Here is a 20,987-nt window from a genome sequence, read left to right on the forward strand (position 1 = left end):
GCTTATGTCATCTGCTCCGATTCCCTGAGCGCCATCCAGAGCCTCAGTGATCCGTACCCGGTTCACCCTTTCGTGCACCGGATCCAACGCTCTCTTCAGCAGCTGGTGGACGTCGGTTCTCCGGTTAGCTTTATGTGGGTTCCTGGCCACGTCGGTATCCCTGGGAACGAAGTTGCAGATGCCGCGGCCAAGGCTGCGGTCCTCCAGCCTCGGACAGCTTCTTGTTGTGTCCCTTCGTCAGATTGTAGCAGGGTCATTTGTCGGCGCATTTTATCGCTGTGGCATGCCGATTGGGCTGCACTTACAGACAACAAGCTTCGGGCCTTGAAACCTCTTCCCGCGGCTTGGACGTCCTCCTCACGCCCTTCTCGGCGGGAGGAGGTAGTTTTGGCCCGGTTACGAATTGGACATGCCGGTTCAGCCATCGCCATCTGCTGACGGCTGCGCCGGCGCCGTTCTGCCCATGTGGGCAGTTGCTGACGGTCCGCCGCATTTTAACGTCCTGTCCGGATTTTAACACACTGCGTCTTGATCTTGGCCTGCCATGTACTCTAGATGCCATTTTAGCGGATGACCCACGAGCAGCTGCTCGCGTTCTTCATTTTATCAACTTGACAACCCTCTCTAAGGACATTTGATTATGCTGTTTTTTTAATCCTATGCCTGTCAGTCTGTCTTTTATCGTGTTTTCCGTTTCGTTGCTGTTTTAAACTTGTGACTCGCGGTGCATTCCTAACGTAGTCTGGGCGCTAATGACCGTTGAAGTTGTGCGCCCTAAAACCACAAAAAAAAAAAAAAAAAAACATAATAAATACAGGGAAGTAAACTAGAAAACATAATAAACCAATATCAGATGTTTACTGTGGACACTGATAACAAAAATAGAAAATGTTGATTGTTAATTCAGCACAGTTTTTGTGCAACTATCCTACATTTATAACACTGAATCCAGTCCTCCTGAAATGATTCTCCACATACAAGACAAAAAGCCTCTTTGCCACTTGATGACCCTGTAACTACAATCGTTGTTTTCGGTTATGTAAACAGCCACTTATTTGTGCTACATTTTGTCGATTTCATCATTATCGGCGTTGTCTTATGAGGAGTTCCAGTTAGAATTATTCCAGTCAGAATTATTTCCTTCTCGAACCAGCTAAACTGGTTGATAGAAGTGGACTAATTTGGTTTGCTGGAACATAGTCATGAAATTCATTCGATGTGTCTGGGGAGTCTGAAGATGTATGCAGTGGATGTGTGGTTGAATGATGAGGTCTGAACGCTGCATTCTCATCTCTTTTAGGTTCACTCTGGTTGGTGACAGATGAGGGAACAAAGTCATCTTACATAAAAACATGTCTATCCACTGGACATAGCCCACCTACTCAGAAACCATTGATCACTGTTCCCATAGCCGCTACCATAGGGAATGCTACTCCAACTAAGGCCGCTATGTGCTCTATTGTCAGTCGCCTCCCAGGATTCAGCCTTAGTTTTGTTGCGTCATAGAGCTCCGTGATAGCTCCTACTTGATGTTTTCTTTTCTTAGCAAGCACATTTCACGATGTTGCACAGCTATGTGCGATGTTTTGCCCATCTTGAATATTCTTGTGGTTGTGATTTTATGTCATTCACAATCTTCCCCAACAAATCAAAAAATTTATGGACTATTATCTTGTTGAAAAAATGAAAATTTGTGGTAAGGTCTTATGAGACCAAACTGCTCAGGTCATTGGTCCGTAAGCTTACACACTTCTTAATATAACTTTAACTAACTTACGCTAAGGATGAAACACACAGCCATGCCCGAGGTAGGACTCGAACCTCTGACGGGGGAAGGGGCCCGGGCCGTCACAAAAGCCTCAGACTGCTCGGCTACCTTGTTGAAGCCAGGTGCCCTAGCTTGGGGTTAATTCCGGTTGTCATAAGCTCGGTTCGGGGTGCTGCCTCATAAAACTGTCATGTCATTCCTTACTGGCTGATCTTCGCTCCCTGTTGAAGCGTGTTTTGATTTTATCTGCCTGTGCTATTTCAAAAGCTAGTATCATCATACCTCTCCTGGTCACACGAGAACGAAAAACTACACTTTAAAAGCTAAACACGACAACAATTTCAATGAAGAATACTGATTGCGGCAAGTTTAATTAAGCTTTACATTAAATTAATTCTTTTAGTTGTACGTTTTTGTAAATGTAAGATAATTGAAATTACTCACCCATTTAACATGCTTTCCAGGTGTAGCAGATCCTGAACAAGGTGATTTTCGAGTGCAGAAGGCAAGTCCATTGGACGGCCAATGCGAATGTCAGATGCTTTGGTCTTTTTGCGGGAAATATATCTCTTTAGTGTCGTGTTGGAAATATTGTACCTCACTGTCGACTCGTTAAGACCTTCTCCGTTGTTCACTGCTGTTAAGGCCAATGCCAAGTCATGTTTCCATTTATTACATTTTCCTTCCGCTTTTGTGACATCCCTGGTAGTCATCTGGAAAACTATGCGAGTTGATAGATTTATGTGTAATTTGAATCAGTGGACTAAAATACACACTTCAATGCGGTCGGAATTGCACGAGAGAGAACGTCGCAAAAAATGTAGAAATAGCATTACACCACCGTAACATATTTTAAATATAATAGTGAAATCATTTACTTTACAGTTGTTTTGTGGTATGAGCTAATAAACTGGAAAATACACTACGCTTTTACTGGTCACAATTTATAAGTAACACGTGCCACGAGAACACACCATCCTCTCAGCCCAGCAGTTTGTACTCGAGCGAAGGCAGATGTTGCTGGCACATGCTTTGCACCGCCGTTCACAGAGGTGTCTGGGAGGTAGCGCAATCTATCATGCTTGCACGGAATCAAGGAATGGTCAGAATTACACATTGGTCCAAATTACACGTACTCCCATGTAGCAGACATGCATAAAATTCTAAGCAAAACATTTAATAACCTTCAATTAACCCTTAATACACTACTGGCCATTAAAATTGCTACACCACGTAGATGACGTGCTACAGACGTGAGATTTAACCGAAAGGGAGAAGATGCTGTGATATGCAAATGTTTAGCTTTTCAGAGCATACAAACAAGGTTGGCGCCGGTCACATCACATACAACGTACTGACATAAGGAAAGTTTCCAACAGATATCTCATACACAAACAGCAGTTGACCGGCGTTGCCTGGTGAAACATTGTTGTGATGCCTCGTGTAAGGAGGAGAAATGCGTACCATCACGTTTCCGACTTTGATAAAGGTCGGATTGTAGCCTATCGCGATTGCGGTTTATCGTATCGCGACATTGCTGCTCGCGTTGGTCGAGATCCAATGACTGTTAGCAGAATATGGAATCGGTGGATTCAGGAGGGCAATACGGAACGCCGTGCTGGATCCTAACGACCTCGTATCACTAGCAGTCGAGATGACAGCCATCTTATCCGCATGGCTGTAACGGATCGTGCAGCCACGTCTCGATCCCTGACTCAACAGATGGGGCCGTTTGCAAGACAACAACCATCTGCACGAACAGTTCGACGACGTTTGCAGCAGCATGGACTATCAGCTCGGAGACCGTGGCTACGGTTACCCTTGACACTGCATCACAGACAGGAGCGCCTGCGATGGTGTACTCAACGACGAACCTGAGTGCACGAATGGGTGCGATTGGTTACATGTCTCGGTCACCTCTTGTTCGCATTGACGGCACTTTGAACAGTGGACGTTACATTTCAGATGTGTTACGACCCGTGGCTCTACCCTTCATTCGATCCCTGCGAAACCCTACATTTTAGCAGGATAATGCACGACCGCATGTTGCAGGTCCTGTACGGGCCTTTCTAATTACAGAAAATGTTCGACTGATGCCCTGGCCAGCACATTCTCCAGATCTCTCACCAATTGAAAACCTCTGGTCAATGGTGGCCGAGCGACTGGCTCGTCACAATACGCCAGTCACTACTCTTGATGAACTGTGGTATTGTGTTGAAGGTGCATAGGCAGCTGTACCTGTGCACACCATGCAAGCTCTGTTTGACTCAATGCACAGGCGTATCAAGGCCGTTATTACGTGTAGTTGAAACCTAAAGTTACTCTAGTTATGGCTTAAAAGTTACATGATGTGTAGGCATAGTTGCAATAATAAATACAAGTTTTCATTGTAGTTACTCACCTCTTCCTTGGAATTCATTGAGAAGGTTGCACCTGCATTCCGTGGCATAGAGGTTTGAAGTCAGGGTCCACGGAAGTTAAATAAACTGTCAATCACTTTCAGCACAAAGTCTGTTTCTGTATTTATTTTTTAAATAGACATGTGAAGAAAACGACTTTTCGCACAAATACGTGGATGAACAGGGTAATCAAGCCATCACGGCTTTATTCACTAAGACTGGGAACTCCTTTAAACTTAACCAAAAACCAGTTAATTACAAGGATTTATAATTTTTCAGTAACTGAAAATCAGTGGATGTTTCAAGAAGCTGCTGTTTTTTGTTCAGACTTAATGTGGATTCTAAAATTGTTGATCTTTCGAAGGGACTGCGAATCCAGTTTTTTTTATTGGACACAGCAGGGAAATATTTTATGAAGATTTTTTCAAGTCACTTCAAATGATCTTTAACAATGTTCTTGACATTTTCGTCCAAACAAAGATGATTTTCCACCAGAAAGTCGTGAACTGTAACAAAGCACTCGGTGTGATTCCAATTGAAACACGTTTCCCAAAAACTAATTTTTTAAATGAATGATTCGATGCCATCTTGCACAATTTAAACGTTCATTTTGCCCCCAGGAGAGATAAGTTTAAAGTGTTTATTTTTTAGAAGATCTGTGCCAAAGGAGCTAAAGCCTGAAACCAGATTTCATCTTCCATGCGCTTGGCTTAGTGAAAGGCACGGCTGCTGAGAAAAACGTAAACTTCGTCTTTAGACTCAAATAGTCTGGAAATAGTTCTATCTCGAGATAGCAACCAAATTTCAGTGTGAGACAATAAACATAAATGCTTCCCATTTCCTAACAAAGCACTGTAAAGGTGCGGGAATTTGTAGGGATAGCGTTAATAAAATTTAACTGCTTTCGTTGCATCGTCTAGCACGGATTTCATTGCATCGGGCATTTGTTGAGAAAAAAAAGCCTGTCTATGAATGCAACGAAGTATCCAGGAAGCGTTGGGAGCTATCGAGATTTCACTTTGGCAACAAACCCAGCATAACACGCTGTCATAGATTGCGCTCCATCAGAACAAATGGCTATACAGCGAATCCTGTCTATTGAATATTCACGGAAGTATTCATAGGTTAACTTAAATATATTTCTTTTAGGGGTCTACAGAATGGGAGCTCCTCTTCTGCAGACTCCCCTATTAATATAACAGGCGAAAAGTAACAAAATGGTTAAACTGGCAACATCACTCGATTCATCTAATTGAATCGCAAAAGAAGGACTGGAACTAACTCTTTGCGAAATGTCATTTCCAACATAATTTGATATGTCTTTAATCCGGCGGTTGATCTTTTTTTCGGACAGTCACACCATATCAACTTTTCTCGCGAAAGATTTTCCAAGCATGCGCTGTGCTATGTCATTTATGCAAGGTTGTAGTAAATCTTTAGCTACTGAATGAGATTGTGCAGTTTTAGCAATTTTGTACCTAACGCGATAAGACACTCTTAGAGGATTCTCATTGCCACTGTTTGCAGCGGATGCAAAAGTAATTAAATTGTTTTCCACTTATTGCCTCTTCATATAAATAAATGAGCAGATTTGTTTACTTGGGTGGGGTGTTTAGTTTCTAAGAGAAGTAGAGAAGGTTTCAGAATACTGTTAGCAAGAATATCGCCACAAACAACACACTGTCGTCTTGAATAGCCCGTGTCACCTAAATGTGAAAGCCTAAACGTAATGTAATTATCATAGTACTTGCTTTTTTTTTACCACAATTCACTTTTGTCGGATTGACACCCATCACTAGAAACTGAATGACCTGTTGAAACTACATTAACTTGTGATTTTGTTAGACGCTGTTTCCCTTTCAAACTTCCAATTTTCAACCAGTTATCCATTTTAAGGTGAACGGAAATGATTCTGATGCGCAACTGACAACTTACTTCATTTACCACAAGGAAAGGAGAAAATTAAAGACTTGACCGCCATGTAACCGCTTCTTAGTAGGGTTGCGGTACAGTCATTAGTATTGTTAGAACATACAGAAGCCGGCAGAGAGGAGTGTACAGATGGTGGTAATCAGTATTAGATCCAGATTCTGCGCCAGATATTTGCATCAGCGTAGTATCAAAGTCCAGAGTAGAGTAAAGTAGAAAGGACTAGAGGTAAGTAAACTTTGTAGAATAATTAGAAGTAAGTGTTGCATGGTGTGAAACTGCTTGATGTATGAATGTTTAGGCTGTGTCAGCGTAGCCCATTGAGTGCATGAGGGGCGTTGGGAAACTAAAATGACACTGACATACACAACAGCAATGGCTTCACAACTAGAAACTGATTAGATTAGGTGTTTTTTGGGTAAGACATTAACGATGGGTGTTTCGTTTGTAAGTAGGCTGTTTAGGTTTTTATGTTGGTAATGCTATGCAGCGCTCTATATGAAAATCACTGACTGCGCTGTGTGCAGTCTGTGGCTGGTTGGCATTGTTGGAATATTCGCTATTGTAGTGGTGGACAGTTGGATGTGAACAGCTCGTAGCGTTGCGCAGTTGGAGGTGAGCCGCCAGCAGTGGTGGATGTCGGGAGAAAGATGGCAGAGTTTTGAGAGCGGACGATCTGGACACGTGTCCATCAGAAAAAGGAAATTTGTAAGACTGATATATATATTATGACTTTTGAACACTATTAAGGTAAATACATTGTTTGTTCTCTATCAAAATCTTTCATTTGCCAACTATGCCTATCAGTACTTAGTGCCTTCAGTAGTTAGAATCTTTTATTCAGCTGGCAGTATTTGCGCTCGCTGTATTGCAGTAGTTCGAGTAACGAAGATTTTTGTGAGGTGTGTGATTCATGAAAGGTATAGGTTATTGTTGGTCAGGGCCATTCTTTTGTGGGGATTATTGAAAGTCAGATCGCGCTGCGCTAAAAATATTGTGTGACAATTTAGTGTTGATAAAGGACAAGTAAAGAGAGAAATGTCTGAGTACGTTCAGTTCTGCTCAGCTGTTTGAAAATCAAATAACGTAAGAGGTTTATCAGCACAATAATTCACAAATTTTTCAAAGGGGGTGTATCACGTTCTTTGTTCAACGGAAAGATAGTAGCAAGGCACTATTTTCTCTGTTAATGATATTGTAAGGTTTAATTACAATCCGTTCATAAATTTGTTATGATTATCTATGTATGTGTTTTTGTAAACATTTATTATAAAAACACAGCACTAAAACATGTGCTAAGGATTGTGCAGAGGACTATGGCGTTCCAAACGGCGACCGAGCAGAAGACTGGGTGGACGTGGCTCAGCGCAGAGCAGGTGCTCTCATGTCGCAACACGGCTGATGTGGCTCGGGTGTCGTAGCGAGAATTTGGGCACGGATGTCAGCGTGACGTCACAGTAGGGCCGACGCCCCCGGGCGAAAGCCCAGCTGATGTGACGTAACCACAGGGGCGCCTCCTCTGCAGCTAGAAGGTAAAGGAGTCTATCTCCTGGCGTTATGTGAACTCTTGCCTACAAGTAACTCATCCCCCCACCCTGTGGCGACAGCACAGGCAGCCAGCGGACGTGACTGGGGCAGCTCAAGGGCGACAAAGGCACGGATGCAGTACTGTTCATCCCTTTCACTTGTGCCAATGGAGAGTGGAAGCAATCACATGGGGACCACCGTTATCTGATGAAGGAGTCTCAAGGGACCTGACCTGAATGTAACACCGGTGCCGATCGGAAAGGAGGGAACGGAGAGTGGCGGACCAAGCGATTGGCGTCTCCGAGCGTTTGCTACGACACTGACTACTGCTGTTGGAGGACTGTCTTCAACAAGAGCAACCGTCTGTCATCTGCTGCTCCAACTCTGGTCTGTCAATAGTCCAGAAATTCGTGTTATTGGGAAATTGTGTTAAACGGTGTTTTTAAGGGACGATTATATGCACTTTATTTTAAATGCGGCAGCCCTAAGTAGCATTTGGATGGATGGCTGGTCAAGAAGGTTCCACGAAAATAGTATTAACCATTTTGACAGGTCCTTAAAAATGACCTTTCATCGACATTTTGTATGCAATAAACGTCATTGAACATTTACTTACTTTGCTCATGAAAGACAACATTGTTTACTCATTCCTCTGAACCGTATGACTACCTATCTTTTCAATTTCTTGATTTATGTGATCAATAAGAGAATTCTTGTCGGTGAAACTCAGCTTATCTTCCTTCCACAAACGATTACCTTCTTGTTGACAGTTGTTTCGACTTGTGAGCGTGCCAATTAACATGTGATCTGTAATTTTTTAGATACAAAATCATGTTGAACACAATAACATCGGCTTTATACGCTTTGAAGGATATGTGACTCACAGGCTGACATACATCGATTTTAATGGGCGCCTTAGGAAACTCACCGAAAGAAATCTACACTTGTGCGACACTTATTTCAAATTGGGGAATCCCAGGGATGCACAGGTCTACAGCATTCAGTACAGTCCAGAGACGCCATAAAGACTGTGGACACTTTAATACTGTCTATGATCGGAATTACGAGGGCTATTCGAAAAGTAAGGAACGATAGGTCGCGAAATGGAAACCACAGTGAAAATCAAAACTGTTTTATTTGCAACAGGTAGCTGCAACTTCCAGCTACTTATCTCCATAGTCGCCGATCCGACTTAGACGTTTGTCGTAGCGTTGAACCAACTTTGCAATACCCTCGTTATAAAAGGCAGCCGCCAGTGCTTTCTGCCAATTCTCTACGCTGGCCTACAGCTCATTGTCTGTGCCAAAATGTTGTCTTCATAGCCAGCGGTTCATGTGAGAAGAGATGAAACTCAGAGGGAGACAATTACGGGCTGTATTGTGGGTAATCAAACATTTCCAATTGAAAACGACGCAGGAGCATCTTCATAGCTCCTGCAGAATGCGGCTGAGAATTGTCTTGAAGAAGAAAACGCACGACAGTTATGTAATGTTGGCTGCATAGCTTCAGGCGAAATTTCTCACCAGGCCTTCGTACTTGGCGGGAGACATCTTTACGTGCTCCCTGTGTGCTCAGAACTAAAAAGAAGGACGTAACGCGATCGACGGCAATACTAGAGACACTGCCCAACACACCTGTACAAAACTTCATCGGATTTTCGCTGTGGTTTACATTTTGCAACCGATCGTCCCTTACTTTCGGAATAGCCCTCGTAATTTTATGAAACAGAACGTTATCCCCCCCCCCCCCCACCTTCAAACGAGATTTGGCGAGATTTTGCCAGACTCCCCTTCCACCCCCTCCCACGCCCTCCGCACCCCATGTTGAACTCATGTAATTAACGGACGTCCCGTTAACACTATATCGCGTACAACGTATGCTCCTTGTGTATTTATTCCAAGGAAACGCCTTATAGCAGTTTAACATATAATAATGAAACTCCCTGTACACTGTCTTATGCTGTACGTCGTTCGTCATAGTATAGCAGTTACAGCCGCTATATGGCGACATGCTGGTTACCTGTTCGGCATTTATGTCCTGCAGTTACTAATCCTTTGACATTTATGATTTTTAGAAGTTTCTATAGCCTAGTTATTTATGAAATATTGTAACTGGGCGGTTGAATGATTAAAGAGGCCAAAACTACTAGGTCATCAGTCCCAAAATATTGTAATCTACCAGAGCAGTCTATGTGTGTATGAATAAGAGCACGCTCTGCTGAGGCCGGCAGTCCATTCCTGTCTGTACTTTCGTGAGTGCTGAGTATAGACGCTTGTCGAGCACCCTGCTATCGTAAGTCCTACTTCATTACTGACTCTACCAGAGAATGTTAATAACTTAATGCCAGAATTGATTGCTATGTTAGAATTTTCGCATATGAATACGCATAGGGATGTTGCAACTAAATGTTCTGTTAAATTAGCTGGAACCAAGTCGCAAAATGAAGACCATAGTCAAAATATGATGAAGCTTTACGGAAATGTGTTCCGCAGTATCTATAGTACGCCCATCGATTGTGACACGTCTCACTTCTCAGTTCTGAGTGACAGAGAGCACGTAGAGATGCCTAAGATAATAGTGTCTCCCGCCAAGTGTGAAATACGTGCTGTTATCAGATTCTTTTCATGCTGAGTGGTTCCGCCCGATTTTATGCAGACTTCGAACCGTAACAGTCATGCGCGACAACAAAATGTGTAATGGCGCAGGAACTCTGAAGCAGGATGTTGAGACGTTAATGATGCAGGTGGTCAGGGAAAGAAGTGAGACATCAACCGATGACACTGCTCAGCGAGTAGAATGTTGTCTTCAGGCGTTGTCCGTCTTCACAACACCGCTCAGCAGCACACTACAACTGCAACTGCAGCGTTTCATCACCCACCATACAGCCTGGACTTGGCTACCTCTGATTTTCGTCTCTTTACCCACATGAACAGCTGGCTGCGAGGACAGCACTCTGGCACAGATAACGAGCTGCAGACTGGCGCATAGAATCATCTGAAAGCGGTACAAGGCTACGACAGATAGCTACTTCGGAGTGGCAAGTATGTAGACAAATAGCTCGAAGGTGTAGCTAAAGCTAGAAAAAAACTATTGGTTTTCACTGTGGTTTCCATTTCGTGACCGATCTGGCCTTGAAAAAGAAAAAAAAAGAAAAGGAAAGATAAGGCGGCGGTATATGTACACATGCAAATATCTGTACATACACGTTCTTTCAGGCCAGCTCTAGGACATGAAGGTGGCAACACAATGTAAAACAACAAATGTCTTTTATTTCCACCACATATGCGTTGGTAGAATGCGATTTTCACTCTGCAGTGGAGTGTGTGCTGATATGAAACTTCCTGGCAGATTAAAACTATGTGCCGGACAGAGACTCGAACTCGGGACCTCTGCCTTTGGAGGACAAGTGCTCCACCAATCTTTTTTTTTATTTTGTTCGTTCTATTTGGTCGTAGCGAATGGCAAATGAAATCCGTTGAAGTTCGTTGTTGATCCCTTGACTCAGTTCTTTTATTACAGAGACCAACCAGCTCTCTGACAGAACATGCTGAACTCGTGAGCCGGCTACCTACTCAGCTACCCAAGCACGATTCACGACCCTCCTCACAGCTTTACTTCCGCCAGTACCTCGCCTCCTATCTCCCAAACTTCACAGAAGCTCTGCCAGGAAGTTTCATCTCAGCACACACTCCGCTGCAGAGTGAAAATCTCATTTTGGAAACATCTCCCAGGCTGTGGAAAAGCCGTGTTTGGCTTAAAAAGCAAATTCCGCTACATTGTGTGGGAGCGGCCAGCCTACGCATTCTTTACTCATAGCACCCAGTTTCAGAAATTTTCACAGGGAGACAGCAAACGCCAAACGCCGATACTACAGATTTCCGGATTGGTCGCCTTAAACAAAACGTCATTCTCCCGTTTTAGAAGAGCAATGCTGATTGGCAGACTATATTTCTGACACCTTGAGCTGAAGAAGTAATGCAAGAGACCGAAAGATATACCCTTCACCTCTGGCGTGGAGAGGGGCCGTTCCGTTGTCGCTCTTGGAGCGAGAACACGTAACGAGAGCGTGCGCGCTCGTATGTGTACTCAAAGAGCGAGGAACAAGTCTCTCCTCAGTACTTCACTGGGAGAGCACCTGTGTCGAGAACGAATCGAAGTGCGACTCTATATTGAGTCCTTGCGATTAAGTGTGGTTCACTGTGTTGGCTGACACACTTTTTGTGCAGTGTGAACGGACAGAGTTAAACGCCTGCGAGCGAATTTTTGAGTGGCATCGTGGTGGACTGGTTATCTGACCGGTGTACCACGCCAATAGTTAGACTAGGGGCGAATAGGAGTCCTTGACTTCATGAAGGCGTAGGGAGAGTTTGATTGGCGAAGGTCAATCCAGATAGAACAAGAATTATCTTATTTGTCAGCAGCGAGTGGCGCAGACAGCAGTCATCGCAGCTTACGGTATTGTGCGCTACAGCTCTTGCGAGCCCCATATTTCCTCCACAACAGTACACTTCACTGCATTTCACACGCGACAGCCTCGACCGTACCTAGCATCATTCTAAAGGATAATTATTGAAGTTGAGTAGGTGCAGCTCTCAGCCATTCTGCCAAGTCAATAACAAACAAACTTGGTATAGAAATTTCATTAACGAATCCTATCCTTAAGAGGTAACATCACATTCCAAAAAGAACCAGGAAATAACGTGTTCAGTTCATAACTAAAAGTGCCATTGTGATTTCTCAGAATTTTTGCAAAATAAATAATAATTTTCGTTACTTTCACGTTTTTCTTGCACTAACTAGCACTACTCCAGTACACAAGTATCCCACTAGTTACGTAAGAAATTTTGTGAATTTTTGGGTCATTTCGTTACAACGAACGACTCCAGAAGATATTTATTGCTGAAAGTTTTTCAGGCATTTCTCTTTAGAACGTTAGGAGCGTCTGTCCGACTTCTGTAGTAGTGTGGGGGTGGAAATTGCATCTTGCAGGAGCCACAGGGTAAAGGGTACATCTCAAATTAATCCGTTGCGCAGAATAACAGAATAGCAACCCACACGCTCACACAATTTATAATTAAAACATGATAATTGTTTCCAACTGCACTCGACACTCTACGTCTAACTGTTTCCGTTATCACTCCGTAAATAGCGGCTATTACGAGGTTAACTGTTCATGTCCGTCAGTGGCGGTGTCTGGTGCAGGCGATGGCTGCACGAACTTTGGCAGAACGCACGGAACTGTATAAACAGCGGAACTGTTGGGATCTGGCTGTAACTGCGCAACTGCAGAACTGCACTGAGAAACTGGATGAGTGTCGGCGACGTGTCCTCGTATGTCAGTCACTGGCGGAAGGATTTCCGTTTGCGTTCTATCTTGCGCTGGTGCGGCCCATGACTTCCACACTGAAGAAGGCTGCGGCATTTACAGTTTGGAACTAACGAGAGAAGAAAGTACAAAAATGTTCAGGGAAATTCAAGAATACAGAAATACAAGTCGCTGAAGGATAGAAAAATAGCAGGTGCAGAGAAGCTAAGACGAAATGCTGCATGAAAAAGTGAAGAAATCGAAAAAGAAATAATTGTCGGATGGAATTACTCAGCATATAGGAAAGTCAATACTACATGAATTCCACTGTTAAATGAAGAGGAGAGAGCGGATAGGTGGGAAGAGTACATTGAAGGCCTCTATGAGGGAGAAGATTTGTTTGATGTGATAGATGGAGAAACAGGAGTCGATATACAAGAGATAGGGGAAGCAGAATTTAAGAGATCTTTGGAAGACTTAGTATCAAATAACACAGGAGGGACAGATAACATTCCATCAGAATTTGTAAAATCATTGGTGGAAGTGGCAACAAAACTGTTATTTATATCGGCGTGTAGAACGTATGACTCTAGCGACGTACCATATGACTTTCGGAAAAACATCATCCATACAAGTCCGAAGACTGAAAGAGCTGACAAATGCGAGAATTATCGCACAATCATGTTACAGTTCATGCATCCAAGTTCCTGACAAGAATAATATACAGAAGAATGGCAAAGAAAATTGAAAATGTGTTAATTGACGGTCAGTTTGGCTTTAGGAAGGGTAAAGGTACCAGAGAGGCAATTCTGACCTTGAGGCTGATTGTGGAAGCAAGACCAATGAAAAATAAAGACGCGTTCATAGGATTTCTCGACCTGGGAAAAGCGTTCGGAAATGTCAAATGTTGCAAGATGTTCGAAGTTCTGAGAAAATAAGACTAAGCTATAGGGAGACATGGATGATATACAGTATGTACAAGACCCAAGATGGAATAAGAATAGATGGCCAAGAATGATGTGTTCGGATTAAAAAGGGTGTAAGACAGGGATGTAGTAGTGTTTCGCCCCTACTGTTCAGTCTGTTAAGAAGCAATGATGGAAATAAAAGAAAGATTCAGAAGTGGAATTAAAACTGAAGTGCAAGGATATCAATGATACGATTCGCTAATGACCTTGCCATCTTGAGTAAAAGTGAAGATGAGTTACATGATATAATAAATGGAATGAGCAATCGAATGAGGAAAGAATACGGACTGAGAGTAAATCGAAGAAAAATGAAAGTAATGAGAAGTAGCAAAAATGAGAACAGAGAGAAACTTAACATTAGGATTGATGGTCCCGAAGTAGATGAAGTTAAGGTATTCTGCCAGCTAGGCAGCAATGTAACCAATGACGGATGGAGCAAGGAGGACATGAAAAGCAGACTAACACTGGCGGAAAAGGCATTCCTGGCCAAGAGAAATCTACTAATATCAAATATCGGCCTTAATTTGAGGAAGAGATTTTTAAGAATGTTCGTCTGAAGTACAGCATTGTATGACAGTGAAACATGAACTGTGGGGAAGCCGGAAGAGAATCGAAGCATCTTAGTAGTGGTGCTACCGACGAATGTTGCAAATTAGCGGTTCTAGGCGCTGCAGTCTGGAACCGCGAGACCGCTACGGTCGCAGGTTCGAATCCTGCCTCGGGCATGGATGTGTGTGATGTCCTAGGTTAGTTAGGTTTAACTGGTTCTAAGTTCTAGGGGACTAATGACCTCAGAAGTTGAGTCCCATAGTGCTCAGAGCTATTTCTTTTGCAAATTAGCTGCACTGGTAAGGTAAGGAATGAGGAGTTCTGCCCAGAATCGAAGAGGAATATGTGGAAAACACTGAAAAAGAGAAGGGGCAGGATGATAGGATACCTGTTAAGACTTCAGGGAATGGCTTCCGTTGTACTAGAGGGAGCCGTAGAGGGCAAAAACTGCAGAGGATGACAGAGATTGGAATACATCCAGCAAATAATTGAGGACGTAGGTTGCAAGTGGTCCTCGGAGATGCAGAGGTTGGCACAGGAGAGGAATTCGTGGCGGGCCGCATCAAACCAGTCAGATGACTCAAAGAAAAAGACTTCAGGCACAAATACTCACATAAAGACACTTGTTAACAAGACTAAAGGAACAATTTTCTCACAAGTATTTCCTCTACTCATTCATGAATCTCTCGCTGGGTGGTGAAACTTTTGCTACCTTGTTCTAGTGCGCTCTGACGAGGCATTTACAAAGTTATCCCTACACCGGATAAAAACACGTTAATAGTAAACGTCGATTAATGATGCGTAAAAGCATAATAGACATGTACTGAGACGGGGATTCTATAGCAAAGTTCGTTTCGTTTTCATGTCAGCAGCAGAACATGGAAATTATGTGCAAGTTTGTAGGACATTCTTGGCTCTACTAGTCGAGTCTTCGTAAGGCCCATAAGAGATGTATTCTGTAGAGCCCCCCTCCCCCCCCCCTCCCCTAAGCCACGCCTACGTAGAGGTAATAGGCATTTCAAGACGCGCCTGAAGACTTGCTACTATCTATTCGAAAACATCAGTTGATATCAACAGTTCCAAAAAAACCTTCACTGCCATTATTCGTGTGGCGTATATTCGAAATGCATCCTGATAATTTAACTTCTGTAACAAATTACTGAGAAATGTATTTTATGTAAATTTTGGGGTGACTCTGCCACAGGGCATTAAAATTTAAAACAGTCTTGATCGCAATCTTGTTAAAATATGTTTTTAATTGGAGTGAGTGACCGGTTTCGACTCTTTCATAGTCATCTTCGGACTCCACAGCGGTAGATGGACACTGCCAGACGTACTGTCTGAATAGAAGCCCTCCTGCCATTGTTCTGTCTTTGGGTCAAAGGGTTATAAGATCGAAAACACAGGGAAAGCTGCCCTCAGATCACAAATAGAGGGGGCAACAATTTTGTGAAGTATTAATGTAATATGAAAAAGTTTTAGACTCGCAGCGTGATAAAATGTAGCCTCAGTGATTCACATGAAATAAACGTAATTACAACCTATCTGTCTGTATTCAATTTCTGCAGTTTGCTAACGTCATCTTTTTAGATATATTTAATTTCAGCTGCCACTCTCAAGCGCCTCTTTTATTTAATTAATATTTAATTTGAACGTATCATTTTTACCAGAAGAACCGCACAACATGAACCCTACAACCCTAATTACCTCGAAATGATATTAGTCAACAACATATTCCTATCAATGTTTGCGGGTTTGCAGGATTTTAAAACGAAAATACTAACATAATGAAACTCTTTCATTTACTCAGATAATGGCTGGCTCTTAGCACTATGGGACTTAACTGCTGAGGTCATCAGTCCCCTAGAACTTAGAACTACTTAAACCTAACTAACCTAAGGACATCACACACATCCATGCCCGGGGCAGGATTCGAACCTGCGACCGTACCGGTCGCTCGGTTCCAGACTGTAGCGCCTAGAACCGCTCGGCCACTCCGGCCGGCTTACTCAGTTATTCTGACGGCTAACCGAAATGAATTTGGCGTAACTAGCATTACATATTATATTGTGACAGACAAACATTCTTAGTTGGATGAATCCTTCGCGTAAAGTGATACAGACACTGAGATCCGGAACGAGAAAATCAAAACAGGTTTCGCAATCTGATATATCGAATGTGATTCAGCTTAGCCAAACCGCCAACTGCGAGGGGCTTTGAATAAGTTATGCAACACCTTCTTGTCTTGGCCAATTATGGTTGAAAAATGCAGAATTTGTTGCGGGATATTGTGGAATATTCCCGCTTCAGCCCCTACGATTTCACGAAGTTTCGGTAGGTGGCGGCGCTGTACGTAGCCGGCAACACGGCGTCTGTACCGGAGGTGCTTTCAAGCAGAGAGCTGTCATCCAGTTTCTTTTGGCGAAAAACCAGAGCTTCGCAGATATTCATAGGCGCTTGCAGAGGGTCTACGGAGACCTGGCAGTGAACGAAAATGGCTCTGAGCCATGGAACTTAACATCTGCGGTCATCAGTCCCCTAGAACTTAGAACTACTTAAACCTAACTAACCTAAGGATATCACACACATCCATGCCCGAGGCAGGATTCGAACCTGCGACCGTAGCGGTCGAGCGATTCCAGACTGTAGCGCCTAGAACCGCTCGGCCACTATGTCTGGCAGTGAACAAAAACAGGTGAGTAGTTGGGCTAGCCGTCTGTCATCATCACAACAAGGTCGAGCATGCCTGTACAATCCCCCGCGTGGCGGCCGGCTACACACATCTGTGATTCCTGCGTTACTGGAACGTGCGCACACTCTCATTCGAGATGACCGACGGATCACAATCAAACATCAACTTAATACATCTAGAATGAATAACTGGAAGCAGCTACTACTTGAACATTGCAGGCCGACTACGTTGATAATTTTCGGAGAAACCGAAGAGCATAAATTATGCTGGTCTCATCTGCAGTACGAAAAGCGCTTGCTACCAGTCTAACATTAAACTGAATCCAAACTGGTATCAGCTCAGTATTAATGCCCTGAAAATATCCCCTTGTTATACATAATTTTTATCCATGAATGAAAAACAACACAATCTGACTGTTATTAGCATTGTACTCGGTAGTAGGTAAAACTTTGGTAGCGCAACGAAAAATATAAAGGGATTTTGACCTCTTTTTAACTAATACAAAATTACGACTAAGACAAAGAGAAGCTGCAACTGCAAGCTCGTTTTCACTTATCGAGAAAACGCGTGAGATACAGCCGTAGACTGCAAAATGGTTCAAATGGCTCAGAGCACTATGGGACTTAACATCTGAGGTCATCAATCCCCTAGACTTAGAACTACTTAAACCTAACTAACCTAAGTACATCACACACATCCATGCCCGACGCAGGATTCGAACTTGCGACCGTAGCAGCAGCACGGTTCCGGGCTGAAGCGCCTAGAACCGCTCGGCCACAGCGGCCGGCCGTAGACTGCATTTGGTGTTGACTGACACATATATGGTGCAACTAAATTTCCTTTGCAGACTTTGAGGACTGGTTCCAACACCAAAACAAGAAGAAATGTCTAGTAAAGATGGGCTCTAAAATGAACACTTCAAGATATATGAGCACCTGTTCATCTTCGACACTGTGCAACGTATCTCTTCTAATGCAAACTCTTTGATTTCCATATTTTGGGAGGTAGTAGTATGGATCAAAAGAAGACAAAAATGTCCAGTAAACATTGGCACCAAAATGCTTACTTCAGGAGCTGTGAGCACTTGCTCATCTTCGCTACTTTGAAAAATATCTCTTCTACTGAACATTTTGATACGATGAAAGACATCTCTTACATTGCAGGAGCTCTCATAGGTCTTTAGGTACGCATTTTAGAGCCCATGTTTACTGTTTTTTTGTTGTTGTCTTCGTGTAAGGAACTTGCCCTCAAAGTCTTTAAAGGGAATTTAGTTATACTCTGTATTTGTAAAAAATCCTTGTTTACCGCCTGAGAAAAGAAGTGAAGCACCGAGAATACATGGTCGGATGCCAATGTAAATGTGTTCGCATACCACCGTCAGCGACTAAAGCTGCAATTATTTGTGACAGGTAAAACGACCACCAAATGCATTAGTACTGTTCGTGCTTAGTGTCTTTACCAGGCCTGTTACGGTATATAAGCGACGTCAACAGCTTCAGATGTTAAATAAACACTGTGAAGGACATGGATGTGTCACATACTGGTGGGAGGCTGCGTTATCTGCACTGACAGAGCTTCGAAGGGTCCTCATTGAGGGTCTTCATTTGGCCGCCTGGTCGGATCGTTCAATATCCAGATTTGTGTGGCATTGTGAAGTGACAGTGGTCGGATGTTGGACTGTATGGGAACGTGAGGGCAGGCTTACAAGTCGGTCCTGGTCGACACGTATGGCCAGCACAAGGGAGGGTCTTCGTATTATGCACCAAGTACAACGTAATATCTTCACATCTGCGCCCCCCGAGAACAGATAATGGAATCCCTGCTACATCTGTGTCATCCCGCACCGTTGGTCGTAGACTAACAGCTGTCAGACGAGGCAGTTACGTTGGCTGCTATCAATACCCAAACACAAAACGACTGCGTTTGCGGTAGTGCCGCGACGGGGAAGCGTGAACTGTTGAAGGATGGCATCGCATTGTGTTCATCAATTAGTCGCGTTTCTGCCCTACTCTGTATGATCAAGGTCGACGAGTTTGGCTGCTACTTGGAGGTAGGTCCCATTCTTGCAATGGTTTGGAGAAGGTGTTACTCCTGTTGCCTTGGAGAGAGATCGATTGTCACCTCTGGTCACGGCTGGTAGTCACTGTTGGCACTCTGACGGCACAGTGGTAGGTCACATGTATTCTGATTCTCCTGTTTTACCTCTATCAAAAACCCGAAGAAATTCTGGTCATACATAAAGCACACCGGTGGCAAGACGCAATCAATATCTTCACTGCGCGATATCAACGGTGAAATCACTGATGACAGTGCCACTAAAGCAGAGTTATTAAACACGGTTTTCCGAAACTCCTTCACCTGAATCAAGAACAACTGCCAAAATGAGAGACATAGAAGTAGGTATCCTCAGTGTAGCAAAGCAGCTTAAATCACTTAATAAAGGCAAGGCCTCCGGTCCAGATTGTATACCAGTCAGGTTCCTTTCAGAGTATGATGATGCAGTAGCTCCATATTTAGCAATTATATGCAACCACTGGCTCACAGAGAGTTCCGTACCTAAAGACTGGAAAATCTCTCAACTCACACCAATAGCTAAAAAGGAGGATAGGAGTAATCCGCTGAATTACAGGCCCATTAACGTCCATTTGCAGTAGGGTTTTAGAACATATACTGTGTTCGAACATTATGAATAGCCTCGAAGAAAACGATTCATTTACACGTAACTCGGATTCAGAAAACGGCGTTCTTGTGAAACACAACTAGCTCTTTATGCTCCTGAGGTAATGAGTGTTATCGACAGGGGATATCAAATTAATTCCATTTTTACATTTCCAGAAGGCTTTCGACACCGTTCCTCACAAGCTCCTTCTAACCAAACTGCATGCCTATGGAATATCGCCTGAGTTGTGCGATAGGATTCGGATTTCCTGTCAGAAAGGTCACAGTTTGTAGTAATTGACGGAAAGTCATCGAGTAAAACAGAAGTAATACCCCCCGTTCCCCAAGGAAGTGTTATAGGCCCTCTATTGTTCCTGATCTATATTAACGACATAGGAGGCAATCTGAGTAGCCGTCTTAGATTGTTTGCAGATGACGCTGTCATTTTCCGTCCTGTAAAGTCGTCAGGTGACCAAAACGAATTGCAAAATGATTTAGGTAAGCTATCAGTATGGTGCGAATAGTGGCAATTGACCCAGAATAAAGAAAAGTGCGAAGTCGTTCACATGAGTTCTAAAAGAAATCCGCTAAATTTCGATTACTCTGTAAGTCACACAAATCTGAAGGCTGTAAATTCAACTAAATACTTAGGCATTACAAATAACCTACGTTGGAACGATCACATAGATAATGTTGTGGGTAGAGAAAACCAAAGACTGCGATTCATTGGCAGAACACTTAGAAGGTGCAACAGGTCTACTAAAGAGACTGCTTACACCACGCCTGTCCGCGCTATTCTGGAGTACTGCTGTGCGGTGTGGTATCCGCATCAGGTGGGGCTGACGGATGACATCGAAAAAGTACAATGAAGGGAGGGTCGTTTTGTATTATCGCGAAATAGGGAAGATAGTGCCAAAGACATGTTACGTGAACTGAAGCGGCAAACATTAAAACAAAGGCGTTTTCCGTTCCGACGGGATCTTCTCATGAAATTTCAATCATCAGTTTCTACTCTGATTGCAGGCACCTTCATAGGGAGAAATGATCATCACGATAAAATAAGAGAAATCAGGGCTCGCACAGAAAAATTGAAGTGCTCGTTTTTCCCGTGCGTCGTTCGAGAGTGTAACGGTAGAGAGATAGCTTGAAGTTGGTTCAGGCCCTTTACTGTGAATAGCAGAGTAATCACGTA

Source organism: Schistocerca serialis, chromosome 9 (assembly GCF_023864345.2).
Source record: "Schistocerca serialis cubense isolate TAMUIC-IGC-003099 chromosome 9, iqSchSeri2.2, whole genome shotgun sequence".
NCBI lineage: Eukaryota > Metazoa > Arthropoda > Insecta > Orthoptera > Acrididae > Schistocerca > Schistocerca serialis.